At 44.8% G+C, this 19,119-nt stretch overlaps 1 long non-coding RNA gene across 1 annotated transcript; it reads left to right on the top strand.

Moving 5' to 3' along the window:
* The first annotated feature begins 886 nt into the window (after positions 1-886).
* Positions 887-5,647, top strand: LOC118729385. The gene is made up of 3 exons (XR_004991213.2): positions 887-1,002; positions 1,281-1,344; positions 5,502-5,647. It is a non-coding gene; the product is annotated as an uncharacterized LOC118729385 (long non-coding RNA).
* Positions 5,648-19,119: the final 13,472 nt, after the last annotated feature.

Below are 19,119 nucleotides of genomic sequence, written 5' to 3'. Positions count from 1 at the left end.
TTATAGCTCCTACTATGTGGCAGGAGCAAATAAGTAGTAAATTTCCAAATAACAAATATGCACATAGGTTTCCAAATCATTATCCTGTGAGGGACGGTGGGTGCAGGATAGAAGGGCAGGTCTGAGAAGTCAGAGAGATCCTCACTCCTGGAGGGGAAAAGTGGTGGCTGGATTAGCAGGAGGATTTCCTCTGCTCTGGGAAGTGGAGCAACACTAGGAAGGGGAGGGAGACCACCTGGTTCCTAAGCCCTCAGGAATTGGGGTGGTCAACGGAGGGCTGGTTGCTTCGCAACAGCCTTCCAGGTTTCTCCAGCAACTGAGACACTGCTGCCCCCACCCCCAGAGTCTGTGACAGCTGTGAGGGGGAGGGACCGTCCCAGCAGCCATCTCCACAGCCCCCAAAGGGGAAAGGGGAAGTTAGAAAAAGCTCAGGGAGCAGCTGGCATTCTGGTCACCAGTGTCCCCATCAAGGTCTGGGGAGAGAGCAAGGTCTCAGGGAATGTCACAGGGAGCTTGACAGGGGAGTGGAAGAGAAGTGGGCATGCTTATCAGCTAGCCGGGAATTCAGGATGCGAGTCTCTCCTTGCCTCCAACCAGTGAGAATGATTGCACCTTCCTGGCCCCTGCGCGGGATCCATTTGCTGTTCTTTTTCCAATGTTCCCTCATATGCAGCAAAGGGACCACAAATCCCGGCACCTCCGGGTCTGATGCAAGGATGCAGACACAGATAAACCCATAGGGTCAAGGACGGGATTAGATGCAGGGGTAAAGCCAGCCAGCAGAGCAGGAGGAAGCTGGGAGGAAAAGGCCTGGGCAGCCGCCAGGGCTAACTGCCTGGGGGCAGATGTGAGGCACACATCAGGAAGGAGGTGATTGCAGAGGCTCTTCCCCCTGGAAGTCAGCTCGTGGGGTCCCTCTGAGTCTCCCATCCTCATCACTATCTCCTTTCTCTGTTTCCCTAAGAGATAGATGAAGACCGGATCCCCAATCCCCTTCTCAAGGTGAGCTGGCCCCACCCACTCAGCCCAGCCCTGGGAATTCACAGACTCACTAAGAACACTCCATCTACAGAACCTTTGAGTTCCTCTGCCCTGCACCCCCCAATTGTACATGTACACACACTTCCCCAGCATGTCCCCCACGCCCTCCTGGCTCACCATTGTGGGGGCTGGAGAAGCTTTCTGAAGTCCACCCCCACCCCCAATTGCAAACCAAAAGCATGAGAAGGCAGAGGATGCAGGTAAGAGGGCCGGCACCCACTGTGTTCTGTCGTTCACAGTCCACTTTGTCCATGTCTCCACGGCAACGGAAGAAGGTGACGAGGACCACACCTACAATGAAAGGTTTGGAAGATCCTTCCCAACCCTTTCCCCCCCCATCACCATTTATCCCCCATATATCCTCTTTCACCTCTGCCCACCCCCAATTCCTCTCATCTCTTTCTTCCCCTCTGAACCAGAGATTGTGCAATTGACCTAATGCCCCTTTGGAAAGAATCCTTGAGAAGTCATGAAGTCTGTCATTATAATTGTGGGGTTGTTACTAGAGAAACTGAAGTTGACTTACAGCTCTATTTCCCAACTAGCTGAGTGGCCTTCTTAACCTACTGAGCCCCAAATACAATCTCTCTATAGCAGTTAAGCTAAAGAAAATATGTGAACTCACCCTGCTAAGGGTGTAATGCTCAAATTTTTTTCAATTAGAGTTGACATTCAGTATTATTTTATACTAGAGGCCCGGTGCATGAAATTTGTGCATGGTGGGGGAGAGGGTCCCTCAGCCTGCAATGATGCCAGAATCCTGCGCCCCATCCAGCCTCTGGCCAGAGGCCCACCTGCCCACCTCCCTCTCTCCGAAGGCCAGAGCACGCAGGACACTAGGGCTCTTGGCCAGGGCAGCATCGCCAGCATCCAGCGCCCTAGCCACTATGGGCGCCGCCATCTTTATGAACGAGTGGTGGTTAATTTACATATCACTCTTCTATTAGATAGGATTGGTTTCAGGTATAGCATAGTGATTAAACATGTATATAATTTACAATGTGATCCCCCTAATAATTTCAATACCTACTTGGCACCATGCATAGTTATTACAATATTATTAACTATTTCCTATGTTGTATTTTACATCTCCGTGACTATATTGTAACTGCCAATTTGTACTTCCTTATCACTTCACCTTTTTCACCTGGCACCCCAATTCCTTCCCATTTGGCAACCATCACTTTATTCTCTGTATCTAAGAGTCTGTTTCTGTTTTCTTTGTCCAGTTATTTCTTTAAATTCCACATGTAAGTGGAATTCATATGATATTTGTCTTTATCTTGCTTATTTCATTTAGTATAATATCTTTAAGGTCCATCCATGTTGTCACAAATGATAAAATTTCATTCTTTTTTATGGCCAACTAATGTTCCATTGTGTATTTGTACTACATCTTTATGTAATCATCTATTGCTGGGCACTTAAATTGCTTCCATATCTTGGCTATCATATATATAGATAGATAGATAGTTAGATAGATAGATAGATAGATAGATAGATAGATAGATAGATAGATAGGTAATATTCAAAATAGACAGGATGCTGAACGTCACGATCGCTCAGGAGGAGGTTGCACGTGCAGGTGGGAGGGGACTGCATACATGGTGAGGCCAGCCACGGGTGGCGCAGGCCCACAGAGGACGGGGCCTGCCAGCCACAGTGTGCCGGCTGTCCCGCCTCCGCACGTGAGCTGCAGAGGAAACACCTTTTCTGACAACTCACTCGCTAAACTCCCGTACACGACTCGCAGTGTTCTTGGTAACTTAGGTAATGAGAATCCAAGAAGGTAATCTAGGGTTTTTTCCACCTCATTCCTGGAAGAAAAAACAAAGGCCCACTGCTGTAGGGGCTTAGAAATGTCATATCCTGCCCTAGCTGGTTTGGCTCATTGGACAAAGCCTCAGCCTGCTGACCACAGGGTCCGGGTTCGATTCTGGTCAAGGGCATATACTTAGGTTGCAGGCTCCTGACCAAGGCCTAGGTCAGGGCTCATGCAGGAGGCAACCAATTGAAGTGTCCCTCTCACATTGATGTTTCTCTCTGTCTTTCCCTCTTTCTTCTATGCTCTCTAAAAATCAATGGAAAAATATACTCAGGTGAGGAGAGAGAAAGAAAGAGGGAGAGAGGGAGGGAGGGGGAGAGAGAGAGAGAGAGAGAGAGAGAGAGAGAGAGAGAGAGAGAGAAATGTCATATCCTATGAAACAGACATCTTGAAAATGCCTAAAGAAAGTTGTCATTTTTTTGTGGTGAAGGGACTGGAGTCCATGATGATGAAAACACCTTGGCAGCTGTGGCAGCTGGCATTGGCAGCAGCAGTGGGGTGATGGGGGTGGCACCTTCCCCTGATCAGCCCAGTTGCCTCCTGCAGAGGGAGGCCATACTGTGGACATCCCCTGAGGGCTCCCAAATTGGAGAGGATTCAGGTAGGGCTCAGAGACCCTCCCCATGGTGCACAAATTTTGTGCACCAGGCTTCTAGTATATAATAAAAGAGTAATGTGCAAATTGAGCCTAGTGGTGGAGCTACCAGGAATGACCAGTCACTATAACACACAATAACCACCAGGGGGCAGACGAACAACACAGGAGCTGCCCCCTGGTGGTCAGTGCACTTCCACAGTGGGAGCATCGCTCAGCCAGAAGCTAGCTCACAGGAGCCTCTCCTGCCTCCACAGCAGCACTAAGGATGTCCCACTGATGTCCAATCCTCTGGGGAGCAGGCCTAAGCTGGCAGGTGGACATCTCCCAAAGGGTCCCGGCTGCCAGAGGGATGTCCGACTACCAGCTTAGGCCCAACCCCCCAGGCCTGTGCCTGCAAGTGGACATCCCCCGAGGGGTCCCAGACTGAAAAAGGGCACAGGCCGGACTGAGGGACCCCCCACCGCCACCCCAGAGTGCACAAATTTTTGTGCACCAGGCCTCTAGTTGTAAATAATGCTGCAATGAACAAAGGGGTGCATATATCTTTCAAATTAGTGTTTTGGATTTCTTCAGGTAAGTACCCAGAAATAAAATCTCTGGGTTATAGGCAGTTTCACATTTAATTTTTTGAGGATCCTCCATACTGTTTTCCACAACAGATGCACTATTTTGCATTCCCACCAACAGTGCAAGAAAGTTCTCTTTTCTCCACATCCTCAACAATACTCATTGTTGGTTGGTTTATTGGTGATAGCCATTCTGACAGATGTGAGGTGATATTTCATTGTGGTTTTAATTGGCATTTTTCTGATTATTAGTGACATTGAGCATCTTCTCATGTATCTATTGGCCATCTGCGTGTCCTCTTTAAAAAAATGTCTCTTCAAGTCCTCTGCCCATTTTTTAATTGAGTTGTTTGGAGGTTGTTTTTGGTGTTTAGTTGTATGAGTTCTTTGTAAATTTTGGATATTAACCCCCTATAGGATATATCATTGGCAAATATCTTCTCCCATTCAGTGGGTTGTCTTTTCATTTTGTTGGTGGTTTCCTTCGCGGTGCCAAAATTTTTTTACTTTATAGTCCCATTTGTTTGTTTTTGCTTTTGTTTCTCTTGCCTAAGTAGATATATCAGGGGGGGGAATATTACTAAGAGTAATGTTAGAGAGTTTATGCCTGTGTTTTCTTCTAGTTATATGGTTTTGGATCTTACATTTAAGTCTTTGATCTATTTTGAGTTTATTATTTTATATGGTGTAAGAAAGTGATCAAGTTTTGTATTGGGGTGGGGGTTGGGTGTATCTGTCCAGTTTCCCAGCACCATTTATTGAATATACTAATTTTACCCCGCTATCTGTTCTTGCCCCCGTTGTCATATATTTATGACCATATAGGTTTATTTCAGGCCTCTATTCTGTTCCATTGGTCTGTGTGTCTCTTTTTATGCCAGCACTATGTTGTTCTGATTTCTAATATTTTTTTCTCTAACTTGAGTCTTTTCTCTGGCCCCCACGGGAGACCCAAGTATCCCAACAAGTTAGAGCTTTTTGTTCTTAAAGGCTCTTCCCTACACCTTACTTGCTATTATATATATATATATATATATATATATATATATATATATATATATATATATATAATTGTTTTTAGAAAGAGAGGAAGGGCTAGGGAGAATGGGAGAGTGAGAGGAACATCAATGTAAGAAAGAAACATCAATCGGTTGCCTCCCATACGCACCCCTACTGGAAATCAAGCTTACAACCAGGGTATGGGCACTGACCGACCTGGAATTGAACCAGCAGCCTTTCAGGACAACACTCAACCAACTGAACCACGCCGGACACGGCACCTTTGTAGGAAATATGACTTATTGTCTAGCTTCAGTCCCTCCTAATTGCCTAGTGAATGTCCCTCCATGTTCAGATCTCAGGGGATGGCAGTGTGTGGTAGCTGCTCAGTGTGGTTGTTGAAGCTGAATGTTCACAGAGGAGGCTCTGAGCAGTCATGTCCAATGTTCCCTCCTTTTCTCTGCACCCCCAGAGCTTCAGATGATGGTTGAACATCACCTGGGACAACAGCAACAGGGAGAGGAACCTGAGGGAGCCGCTGAGAGCACAGGGACCCAGGAGACCTGCCCACCTGAGACCGCAGACACACCAGCGGGGTCAAGGCTGGGGGCCTCTGGGGCATCCCTCGTAGCCCCAGCTTCATCTGGAAAGTCGTCCAGAAGGATATCTGGCCTAGTTAGCATATTATGCTTTTATTATTATAGATGTTATTACTTTTGTTATCACCATCTTTCCAGCCCAAAATTCTCTCCTGGATTCCATATTTAGGTATTGAACTTGCCTAAAACCCAGCATGTATGAAGCCACCCATTGTCTTCACTATAGGAGAAGTGTAAACAAGGATCCCAGAAAGCTGGTGATCCTTGAGCCCCTGGCAAGAGCCAGAGCTATACACCGATTGTTTAATCCAGACAATGGTGGCTCAAGCAATTTCCTGACCAAATAGACTCAGAGTAAATCTTTCTAATATTTACTGACCTTTAAGATAATCTGTTTCCACAATTGCGTGTCTGACTAAGGGCTAGATGTGTACCCAAAATTGGATAAAAGATTGGCAAAGCCTGAGTACCAGTGGAAGTCCTTCTCCTTTCTTTGGGCTTCCTGCCTGGCCCCCAATATTTCCAAATTGTTATTTCTTGTCTGGTCTCTTTCATTTGCACGCGGCCCTTCTCCGGATCTTGAACCCTGGATCATGCAGGATGTGGGTCACACACCAGCCAGATCACTGTAACACTTTGGAAAACAAATTCATTATTTCAATCCACCCTCCAGCCTGTGCTTCCTCCAGTGTTCAAAAATGTTCTTAAAGATGGGTTTTCTCTTTATTTTGTTTATTATATCTTTGTATATCTTTAAATATTTTAAATCAACATGGGTAATGAAAAGTGAGTAATTTTACTTATAAAAAGTAAACTTGTCAGAAAAATTCAATACATAAAAGAAATCCTACATAATAAAAGCCTAACATGCAAATTGTCCCCTTGACTGAGAGTTCAGCCAGGAGTTTGAGCCCTCACTACAATGTGCGCTGACCACCAGGGGGGGAGGGCGGGGAACGTGTCAGCGATGCAGCACTGGTGGTGGGTGGCAGTGAAAGCACCCGGATGAGCGCCAACAAGAGTGGGACCACAACAGGATGGTGGAACAGGTGAAAGAATGGGAATCGTGTTACACCCCGCTGATTGCCCCACTGGTTGCCCTGCAGACAGCGGCCAGCATCCATTACAGAGAAAGGGCAAATTGTAATATTAAAATATTTCTTGTAATTATTTTCCTTTCGATGTGCATAAATCGTGCACAGAGCCACTAGTATCAAATAAAGAGTAAAGGATTGTTTTTCCTGAAGAAGTGTTAGATCAGAATCCAGAAAAATTAATGTAGGAGTAAATGGAGAGATGAGGGAGAAAAATAAAAGTATGTAGAAGTTTGGGTAAAAGGTTAAAAGGTGACAGAGGTGGTAGAAGAGAGCACAGGATTAAAAGAGATTTCTCTATAAGAAAAAAATGAAATAAAGTTCTATGGGCTAAGGGGAAACTGCTAGGAGAGGAATAAGTTCAAAATGTTGCAGGAAATTATGGGACTAGGCTCTTTTACCACTGGTGCCTCATCAGTCTGTCTCTCCCAGGAATGTGAGGAGGCCTGATAATCTTGTTTCAAACGGTTCCAGGTGCAAGTGGCACAGGCAGGTAAGGTACTCAGACACAGGTACATATTACATATACAGTAAGCACTGATCGTTGTCCACTGTCCCCAAGAACCACTAGAGAAAAGGAAAAAATATCACAGGATAACTTTGTAAGTGCCACCACCATCACCGCAAGAAGGTGCCATCATCACCCCCTTCAACCATCAGGGTCTGTATTTCCCTGTCATCAAAACAAGGAAGTATATCCCTTAAGCTCACACTTTCCTCCTGGGAATTGGGAAGCAAGACCTCACCCTAAGTGGAATGATTCACCCATCTCCGACCCCATCTTCTCTCTTCCAGCCACTACTAGAGCCTTGAATGGGATCTCTTCCATCCTCCAATTCTGTCCTAATTTCCATAGATTGTGCGAAGCCTGTGAGAGCTGAAATCCTTAGGGAAATTACCACAGTCCCCATCACCAAGGCAAACCTGAAGTGGTGGGTGTTTCTCCGGATCTTCCATTTATTCCTCTCCATACTGAATCTCTACCTCTGAGATCCCATTTGTTTCCATCCCCATGTCTCTTCCACTCACTTTGTTCATTTGCCTCTCTTTCTCTCTCTCTCTCTCTCTCTCTCTCTCTCTCTCTCTCTCTCTCTCTCTCTCTCTCTCTCTCTCTCTCTCTCTCTCTCTGTCCCTGTCTTTCTGCATGTTTCTGCCCATCCTCACTTCCTAACAATCACCCTGACCCCAAACTTTGTTTATGTTTTCTCTCCTGGTTCCTTCAAACATTTCCTGCTATGAGCACAGTCATTGCCAACTATTCCTCAAAAGCCTGAGAGACTCTATCCCAGGAACTGTGTCCTGAACCAGGAAGGACACCATCCATCTGATGCAATTAGCCCCCCCATCTCAACCACCCCCACTCCCAAAATAATCCTTTAATTCTCCTCTGGCTTTCTGAGTGCACTTATTTCACTCTTTGTCAACTGTCTTCCAGGCCCCAAGGCCAACCTGGTATTTATCTTGGCGTTCCCACAGGCCTGTGGTTGACTGTGGCCAGTTCAGAGCAGCACTGGGCTGGGAGGCTGGGAAGTGGTAGATACATTGACTGGGGAGTAATAAATTTTTCTTTCAAGTCACCTGAATCCCTGGGACCAGGCCTCCCTCCAACAAAATGCCCCTCTGGAAATGGAGGAGGCAGGAAATGGTAAATAGCTTACCACCATCTGTCAAGCTGTTATCATGAGTTCTTTTGTCTTTCTTTACCATTAGACTGTCTTTTAAGGTCAAGAAATCAGTCCTTTTTTTAATCTCTGAAGCCCCAGAATACAAACAACATCTAACCTATAGTAGGAGCTCAATAATTTTACACCATTTGTGAAAGAAAAGGAGAAATAAAGGGAGTCTACACCATGTATCTCTTGATCTCAAGTAGATCTTTAACAGCCCATACCACCTCACCATGTGGGTAATACCCTTCTCAGTGAACCTTCTGATATGTAATGACACATACGCAACACGCGTGTGCACGCACACACAAACACACACACTGGCTTGTGTATCCAGTAAGAAAGCCCCAGCAAGGCTCATGATAGACATGAACAAACATGCACGTGTCTTTCAGGCCCAGTGGAGCATCCTTTCAGGAAGCCCTGAGACAGAGTATATTCTAGGCTCATGTCACATAATACAAAGGTTCTCTTCCTGGGTTACTCAGATCACTGATGTCCATGAGGGTGGTAATGTAAGACCACTAACTATTTTCAGCCTTTCAACAATTCTAATAATAATTTATACATATGTAACTAATGAGAATATATAGAAAACAAAATATAAAATACCCCACTCATTTTATTTTACGTTGTATAAAGTCGATGTGGCAGCCCTAATTAGCATATACCAGTCAAGTAAAGTCTTAGAGCAAATATTGGAATTGCTTATTACCTAAGTAGTGTAATGCTTAAGGTTTCATCAGCCTCTTCTATGTCTAAAGAGAAGAGGGTCACCTCTGGGCAGATTGTCATCATTACAGTAGAAAACATTAAATAGTTATTTTAATTGAGTTGCCTGGTGCATAGGTTTCCACTCTCCTGGGGAAAGGGTATCATCAGACCTTTGATATGTGGATGGACAGGCTAGTTTACTTAAGATCCTCAATAGCTAAAGCAGATCTCTGGGGGGAAAGTGAATATGCAGAGCTCAACAAGGCTTCTAAGAGGAAAGGGATCAAGACAATGACTCCAGCCCAGGATTAAATAGTACTACAGTCCCCTTGAATTGATTGAGGTTATTCCAATGAGGTCCATTGATGGAAAAGAATACCAAGGGCCCCCAAAGGGCAATTCACTCTACAAGACCCAGGGTAGGATATGAGGGAAATCTATTCCAGCCCAACATGTGGTTGTAATCAAAAACCCTTATAACCAAAACCTCTAGCCTAGGTTTTGGGAACAAGGACAGGGTAAGAGGTCAACAAAAAGAAACATGACCTTGTATCTACGGAGCCTGTTGCTACTGTTGTGCTGACTCTTCTAATTCACTAGATTGGCTGCCTCTTTAATGCAAGAACTTCAAACCAGGTACTACCTTCTCTTGGATTTATTAGCCTTCCCAACAGCTAAATGAGTGGGCTAAAAACTGAAAAAGAGGCCAAATTACATATGGCGTGACCTTACCTAAAGTTAAGATTGGGAAGATTAAAACTTCCCAGGTTGCCCAGGGAAGGAGAGCAATGCCAAAGACCATAAACTCATAAGGAAATCAGTAGTGAGAATATAGTCCTAAGTTCCAAAGCCAGGGGGTAAAAGGAGATGTGGGTCTCCAAGAATTAAGCAGGTAATGAAAGACCCCTACCAAACCCAGAAGACTTATCACCTAAGAGGTGGTAATGGCTGATTTCTGAATCAATTTGGATGATGAAAGAAGAACAGTCTATTACAGTACCAGATAAGAATCAGCTAGCCAGGGGTTCAGTGCTAACTCTGCAATTTATTAGCTGAGTGACCTGGGAGAGTTATTCTAGGCAAAGCTATGGAGGAGCCAAGAGCCCTGGCCTTTCAGAGGCAGGAGTTCTCAGAAAGAAGAAATCAAATGGTGCAAGGTGATTGGATATGAAAAGAAGAACTTTCTAGAAAAGAACTAAACTTATTTGAAACTTTTTATTGTAAAATAAAATACAGATGCAGAAAACCGCTCAAAATGAATGCATAGCTTACTGAGTTATTTTTACAACACCATTTACCCCACCACACCCACCATAGAGCTTTGATGGCTGCAGTAGCAGCCTTTCCAGGTCTCTCATCCCAATCACAGCTGCCTTCTTCCAAACAAAAGTGGCCACTTTCTTGATATTGACAATATTTTCCTTATGTTTGCTTATGACTTTATCATCCATGTGTGCATCCACAGTTTAAAATTTCTTTTTTTATTTTATAACTAGAGGCCCAGGGCAAGAACTCGTGCACATTGAAAGTAAATTAATTAGAAAGTAGCTGTCAGAGCAGGACTGGACCAGACAGGCTGGATACACCCAGGAGCCAACCTCCAGCAGTTCCTCCCTGGCAGGCCACACCTGGAGTGGCACTTGAGCTCAAGGGCATCTGTGGTGTGAGCAGGGTTCCTCCAGCAGGTGGTGTCCATTTGGCCTGGCTTGCAGGGATCAGGCCAAAACCAGCAGTCCAAAATCCCCCGAGGGGTCTGGAGTGTGAGGGGGCACTCTGCAGAGTTGATATCTGGAAAGACTAACACTGCCTGATCCCATGGTCTCCAACCACTTGGAAGCAACAGGCCTTAGAGTGAGGCCTCAGTATGCCAATAAGGCTAGAGAGGCACATATGAACAACTGGGGTCAGGGCATCTATCCTTTGTCCACAGAAAGTAGGAACCAAGAAAAGATTTCTCTTTCTCCCCATTATTCTTTTTTTTTTTTTTTTTTTTTTTACAAACAGACATCAAATATCTTCTATGTACAAGTGAACTGTGAATGACAGTAATTTTTTAAAAATAAATCTTTATTGTTCATATTATTACAAATGTTCCTCTTCCCCCCACCCTCCATTGCTCTCCTGCAACAGGTTCCCACCCCACCCTCTGCCCTTTCCCCACTCCCCATTGTCCTCATCCATAGGTGCAAATTTTATATTCAGTCTCTTCCCCTTCTCCTCTTTTCCCCCAGAATCGTCAGTTCAATCCCCTTCCATACCTCTGATTCTATTATATTCAACAGTTAATATTGTTCATGAGATTTTTTTTTAATTTCCTTGGTTTTTAGATTCACTTGTTGATTGTTACGTATTTGTTGTTCATAGTTTTTATGTTTATTTACTTTCTCTTCCAAAAGAACCCCCTTCAGTAATTCATATAATTCTGGTTTGGCAGTGATAAACTCCTTTAGCTTTTTTTTTATTTGTGAAGCTCTTTATTTGGCCTTTGATTCTGAGTGATAGCTTTGCTGGGTAGAGTATTTTTGGCTGTAGGTTCTTACTATTCATCACCTTGAATATTTCTTGCCATTCCCATCTGGCATGCATGGTTTCTGTTGATAAATCAGCTGACAATTGTATAGGTGCTCCTTTATAGGTAACTACCTGCTTTGCTCTTGCTGCTTTTAATATTCTCTCTCTGTCTTTTGCTCTTGTGATTTTAATTATGATGTGTCTTGGAGTGGTCCTTTTTGGATTCCTTTTGTTTGGGGTTTTGTGCACTTCCTGGACTTGTAAGTCTAATTCTTTCACCAGGTGGGGGAAGTTTTCTGTCACTATTCCTTTCAGTATGTTTTCGGTATTTTGCTCTCTCTCTTCTGGGACCCCCATAATTCTGATGTTGGTTCGCTTGAAGTTGTCCCAGAGGTTTCTTACATTACTTTCAACTTTCTGGATTCTCTTGCTTTCTTGCTTCTGCAGAGGAGTGTCTTCTGGCTCTTTATGTTCCAAATCTTTGATTTGATTCTTGCGATCTTCCATTCTGTTTTTAGGTCTCTGAATAATATTTTTTTTCTTTCAGACAATATATTCTTTATTTCTTGTTGATCCCTTATTATTTCTTATTGATTCCTTATTATTTCTAGTTGATCCCTTTTCATATCCTCATAGGTCTTATCGATCTTTTCTAGGAAATTCTTGAAAAACTTTATAAATGTGGTTTTGAACTCTATATCCAGTCGCTTTTTGTCCTCCATTTCTTTCGTTTGTGATCTATTTTCTTGTCTCAGCATTTTCGCAGCTTCCCTGAGTTGGTAGCTTTAAAAGTCTCTGTGTTCACCTTGGATGGGGCACAGTTTCAGAGTGGAGCCTACAGCCTTGGCTTCTGTCAGCCCACCCTATGTGGCTCCTGAGTCTCAGTATTCCTCAGGGTCCTTCAGTTCTCACTGCAAGCACCTCTGAGAGTGAGGCGCCCTCGAGTTTCGCCTGCTAGCAGTCTAGACTCTCCCCCAATGAGCCCGAAACTGGGGTTGAGTTCAGTTGGAAGTGGAGTTGGAGGTGGCATTCACAGCAGTCTGGAGCTTTTGTCTCCTTCCCTACAGGGCAATCCTGTGGCACAGTCAACCACCAGTTCTCTGCACAAAATGTGTGCGCCTCCAGGACCTCCTTTCACCTCTCCCCCGGGTTTACGCCTTACAGCCCAGCTCCCTCTGTATGAGCCTGGGTCCCCAGGGTCTGGCCTAGAACTGGGGTTCAGAGCAGTCAGAACTGGGGCTCAGCACAGTCCGGAGCTTTTGTCTCCTTCCCGCTAGGGCAATCTAGCAGCAGAGTCAACAGTCCGTTCTGTGCACATAATGTGTTTGCCTCCGGGACCTCCTTTCGCTGCTACCCCGGGATTCCGCCTTACAGCCCAGCTCCCTCTGTATGAGCCTGGGTCCCCAGGTCTGGCCTAGAACTGGGGTTCAGCACAGTCCAGAGCTTTTATCTCTTTCCCGCTAGGGAATGCCAGCCAGGCACTCAGCCTGCCCCTCCTCTCCAGCTCCGTCCTCTCCACACGCAACATGTCTCCGTACCTTAGGCTTTTACAGCTCCTCTGATTTTCCTTTTGGTTTTCTCTTTCCTTCTCGTTGTAGAATTTCCAGTCAGTTGACTTTCCTGTAGTTCTGGATAATGTCCATTTTGTATTTTCTTTGTATTTTATGGAAATTGTTGTGTGCGGCTGCAGCTAGGTGTTTACCTCTGCAGCCATCTTGGATTCTCCCCCTGTTCGACAGTAATTTTTCAAAGGCAGAGGCTGGAATGGGCGGGATGCGGTAGAGTCTGGTTTGAAGTCAGGGGTGGCCTGAGATGACTTCTGAAGGAAAAAAAAAGCCTTGGGACGCTTCTCCCACAGCACCCGCTGCTGTCCCAGACTTCCCAGTGCTGCCAATATGGAGTTCCTCATCCAGCTGGGAGGTGCCTTCCCCAAAAGACTTGGATTCTCATTCACACAGAGGGCAGGCTCCACATTTTCTGAATGGGTCTTGGAACCTGAGAGAAGCAAAAATCTACACAAAGATGGTAGAAAACTGTTCTTATACCAGTGTTTCTCTCAGGCAAAAGTGTCCTGAGGCTGGGGGACAAAAGGGTGATAGTAGGTGTCAGTCCAAAGGGAACTTTCCACCCAGGCAGGGCTCCAGGCCCGAGTCGCAGGCAGTGTTTTATCAGCCAGAGAGCCCTGGGAGATCTGGGACAGGGCCAGCCCACACACTGGGTGGTGGAACTGGTAAGGGCTTAAGAGGAATCTAATGAAGCCCACTTGTTGGACAAAGGAGGGCACAGAGATCAAGGGAGGGTAGTAACTTTTCAAGTTGACCTAGTGAGTGAGCCATGGCAAAGCTATGAGAATTCCAGATTCTCCCAGCCACTTAAAGGTGATGTTCCCAGGGAGTGACCTCCACAGACCAAAGGCAAACCAGACACATGGAAAGATGTTTCCCATGGGTGCGATATAACCAGGGACTGAAAATGCACAGCCCATAAGCATTTAGCTATGGCAAAAGTGGAAAACACTCTAAGACAAAGGGAAGGGAAGGAATGCCAGGTAATTCTGCTTAATGGGTAGGGGAATCCAGGCTGGGGACCTAGAGAAGCCCCCATCCAGACCCAAAATATGTCCACAAATGCTCTACTCAAACAAAGCTAAGTTTTCTTGCTCTTCTCCACATCTCTGACCTTCTTTGAAAACTCACCTTCAAACAAGTCCTGGACAGAAAAACTGTCTTCCTTTCTTAACTCTAAACACAGAAACACTGTATACAAGTTTTATGCTGGAGGAGAGAAGAGAGAGAGCTAGGCAAGGCAGCCAGAATCTGCCCCCATCACTTGTTCTGGAGAATGACAGTGCCACCCCACCGCATTCTGGACCCTGAAATCCTCCCTGGCTCATGCATGGAAAAATACACGTTCTTTAATTCATTTAGTCCAGCACAAGTATCCTGGAAGGTTTGGCATGATTTTAGGTAAGGAGAATAAACAGGGAACTTGAAACAGTTTAACTAACAGAATCCTGTCCCTACCAGGAGCACTCACTGCCAGGGCTGTCCCTGCTCCCCGCTGCATCACAAGACTGCTCCTGAAACAACTGGCAGCAGTCTGGGTTCTGAACCTCCATGGTGCCTAGAGAACTCCAGAGAACCGTGTACATTCCAAAGAACACTTTCCACACCATGATCCAGGAAATTATCAATGACAAAACTAAGTGCTGCCTCTCACAAACCCATGATATCTAAGATCAGCTAGTCAGTTCTAGTTTCTATGACAGGCAACTAGACAGCTGCGGAGGGGTGGTGGGCCCCAGGGCTGGCATAGAGAAGAGGCAGAGAGTGTGCCAGACCCTGAGACTCAAAGCAGAACCAGTAGGGCCCTGGGGATCAACCACTGCCCAGGGAATTGCCTCAGCCTGTTCTCTCCCAAGGCCCTCCTCATATATACAAACAAAATTACACCATTCTTATGATAGAATAATTCATGACAAAAACAACTGGCTCTAGACCTCCTGCCCTCCAAAGGAATGACCTGATTTATCCAGGTATACATGGTTTTGTGCTGAAGACAATAGTTCAGTGAGTTTCAGGTAATAGCAAAAGAAAGAACATTTGGGTGATATCAAAAGAAAACTCAGAGGCAAATTGAAACATTTAAAACAAAGTATTTTTATTTCCAGTGTCTGCAGGGAATTCCTTTAGAAGAACTGGGCTCTCTGAATAAGACGCACGGAAAGATAGAGGAAAATAGCAAAATCATAGTTGGTTTGTTCCTAATTTATTGGTAGAAAAAAGAGCAGTTCCTCACATGACTATCATATCAGCAAGGGTCATTATATCATCTGCAGCCATTGGTATTGTAATGTCAAAGGTAAGTTTCTTTTCACTGAGGAGTCAACAACTCACAGTACAAAGGCTCAGGATAAAGGGATGATGATTGACCGAGTTATGTTTTTTCACAGGAGACTAGGTTCTCTGGTTAAGGTGGTATGTGATGTGCACTCTTGGTCAAAAATGGTTGCCAGGCCCTGGCAGGTGTGATCAATTGAGCACCATCCCATACACCAAAAGATTGCCAGTTTGATTCCCAGTAAGGTCACATGCCCAGGTTGCAGGTTTACTCCCTGGCCCAGGTTCTTGCAGGAGGCAACTATTCAATGTTTCTTTCTCACCTCTCACATTGGTGTTTCTCTTGCACATGTTCTCCCTCTCAATTCCTCTCTCTCTCTAAAATTAAAATATTGTTTAATAGTTGTTAGATTTTTTTTTCTCAGTAGAGATAGCTAAGTTTCCCTGGGTGATAGGAGTCAAAGAGAACTAAACTATTTAAACTAATCAGTGAGAGAAATGACTGTCACATGGTATGCACTCAATAAGCATTTATTGAGAACAGAGGAAGAATAAGATTAGAAAAAATGAATAAAGGATTCCAAGGTAAAGAGAATGGCGGAGGAGAGGTAAGGCCTAAGGAGCCAGAGATGGTGCAACTTTCCCTGTGATAGTGAAGGCCGATGATATTTGGGACATGAAAGATTAGTATTCATATTAACTTGTTTTTGTTCTGGAATTTCATTCCAAATTTTCAGCAAAGACAAAAATTTTATGTTGGTGGTACTCAGAGAAATTCAGAGAAAGGGGCTGTGTCACACATTGGGGGAGATTCAGGACACAGAGGAGAGCTCAAAGAATCAAAACATCAATTGATACTGACCGTTTTAGCAGACAGAGGAAATCACGGGGGGGGGGGGGGGGGGGGGGAATGATCAAATGCTAAGAAGCATCTGGGAATCCATACCCATGAGGGAGTTGGAGTTCTCCCAGTAGTAGGGGTGTCAAGTCAGTTTATTGAGTATTAAAAATAAGTATTTGAGGAAGCATATAGAGCTAGAAACTTCCTTCCCTGTGTCCACATTGAGAAAGTTGAGTTACAAGTGTGTGAAACAGAGAACACATGATACAGCAAGAATTACACATTTGCATTATATGGCAGAGTCTAAGGGAAGGAATTACTCTCGCCCTCTCCTTTACATCCTCAACCTGGTTCATGCGCTTCCCTTCTCTCTGCCCGTCTGATGGATATACTATTGATAGTAGATGGAATGACTTCTCCCTAAGACTCTCCCCTTTTTGTGGCTCTAGGTCTCTAAGGAGGTTAAATGTTCCCACTTACCCAACAGGTTCTTTCCTTGTCATTAACTCAGAACTGGAAGCAGGGAAGAGGTTGAAATTCTACCCAAGAGAGAACCAGAGCGAGCCAGGATATGTGCCCAATTCGAGGTATTTTAGGACAGTGGCCTTCCAGATTTCTTAGAATCTCACAAAGAACAGGACCAGTTGCCTCCTGCAACCCTCACTGGCAACTCCATGCCTCAACCTCCAGATTCGCATGAATCTGCAAGAACATAAAATTCTTTCTTGTCCAAATACTCTCCATGAAGAAATTGGCTCTCCATGCACTCAGGCCAATCCCCAGCACCTCTGGAAATTAAGGGGTTGTTACAAGAGTTGGAGGTCAACTAGGACCCCTTCAGTACTTTAGAAATGGCTCTGATTATCCAGAATCAGGGACTGCCTGGCAACCAAGAAGACTTCTCTTTCCTGCTGTTTAAAATGTCATTGTAACTTATCTTAGCTTTCTACCAATTGCTCCACTCATCTCTCTCTCTTTCTTTTTTTAATATACTTTATTGATTGTTTTACAGAGAGCTTGTTTGTTTGTATTTTTTAAAATATATTTTATTGATTTCTTACAGAGAGGAAGAGAGAGGGATAGAGAGTTAGAAATATTGATTACAGAGAATCATCAATCAGCTGCCTCTTGCACACCCCCCACCGGGGATGTGCCCGCTACCAAGGTACATGCCCTAGACTGGAATCAAACCTGGGACCTTTCAGTCCGCAGATCGACGCTCTATCCACTGAGCCAAACCGGTTTCGGTTCCACTCATCTCTTTTGTTTCTTTATTTTAAGGCTCCCCAAATTCTACTCGATTCATATGCCCCAATTCTGAATTCAAACTTACACTAACAAGTCCCCAACATTGAAAGCCATCTCCTCACCACAGGGCACTTGCTCTAAGAAGTCTCCCCAGATTAATTTTCTCCCCTGCAACTTCCTGAGGTCTGAAGCTCCTCAACTCTCCAGCCCATCAGGATAAAGGAATTTAGAATGTACAGTACTAAGTGCTCCAAAGATCTGGCTAACACCCAGCTTGATGGTAATAAAGAGAGAACACATTTGTCCTGAATAAACTAGAATTTCTCCATCGGAACAAGCACCACATTCTTCAAATTAGTCACCATGTGAAGCCATAAATCATCCCAAATTGACGTCCAATGCTTCAAATTGTCTCCCCTTTCAAATTGATTTTTAGAACCGGAAAAAGTGACAACGTCAGCTTTTCAGCCCAAGCCTCTCTCTGCCTTATTCCTCCCCCTTGGTTCTTAATGATAATTGACCACTTTCACCTTTCAGAGGCACATGGTGTCACTTTGAGGTTATTTCAAGCCTGGGTCATTGACTCTGAGGACAGTTTGCTGGCAGACACAGCTGGTTTACCTTCTGGCCATATCTAGTGCACTTGACCAAACTTCTACAGGCTCAGGGAAACAATTCATTACTGCTGTGCCCATGGGTGCTTGCAGAAGACCAGTGATGTCATACAGCACATACACCCCATACACACACATGCCATGCACCACTACACCACACACTTCTCCACCACACACCACATACATGCACACAGACACAAACACACACACCATGCATCACTACACCACACACCACATACACTCCCATGTATACACACATCACATAACACGTGCATCACACACGGAGAAACCACTACATCACACAGTACATAACCAATACACCCACATACACACATCATACCACACACACACACACACAACATACACAAATTACAACTCCCATGTGCACACACACACACAGATGCAAACTATTACCACTACACCATACACCACATACACCCCCTATGCACACAGCCCACACAACACACAGCACACATATTATACACAGAGAGACACACACTACATACCACTCATCACATACCACTACACCACACATCACATACACACACACACCATACAAACACATAACACACACGCGCCCGCGCACTCACACACACACACACACACACACACACACACTGTAGTCCAGAGAAAGCCTTCGCCCAGTTCAGCCGTCCTCATATCAGACCCTCTCTCTCCCTTGGTTTCCCATCTTCAGGAACATAGGTAACACTTCCTCTCTCTATTCTGCTGATCATCACACCTGACTATCTCATCTAACATTTCCCCTCTCCTCCCCTCCCAATATCCCAGTGTTTCTTCAAACCTTCATTTTCTTCTTTTGTAGGTACTCCCCACTAAAGGCCATATTTCTATCAAATTCTTCTCTTTAATTTTATTACCAGCCTCGACTGTGTGCTCCAAGAGGGCAGACATGCCATTACACTTCTCTCTGATGCCCAGTATCTGCAGGACGGGTGCCCC

This window comes from Pipistrellus kuhlii, unplaced genomic scaffold, assembly GCF_014108245.1.
Source record: "Pipistrellus kuhlii isolate mPipKuh1 unplaced genomic scaffold, mPipKuh1.p scaffold_m20_p_3, whole genome shotgun sequence".
Classification (NCBI taxonomy): Eukaryota; Metazoa; Chordata; class Mammalia; order Chiroptera; family Vespertilionidae; genus Pipistrellus; species Pipistrellus kuhlii.
Note: the sequence above shows the minus strand (reverse complement) of the source record. Positions and strands in the feature narration are given on the sequence as shown.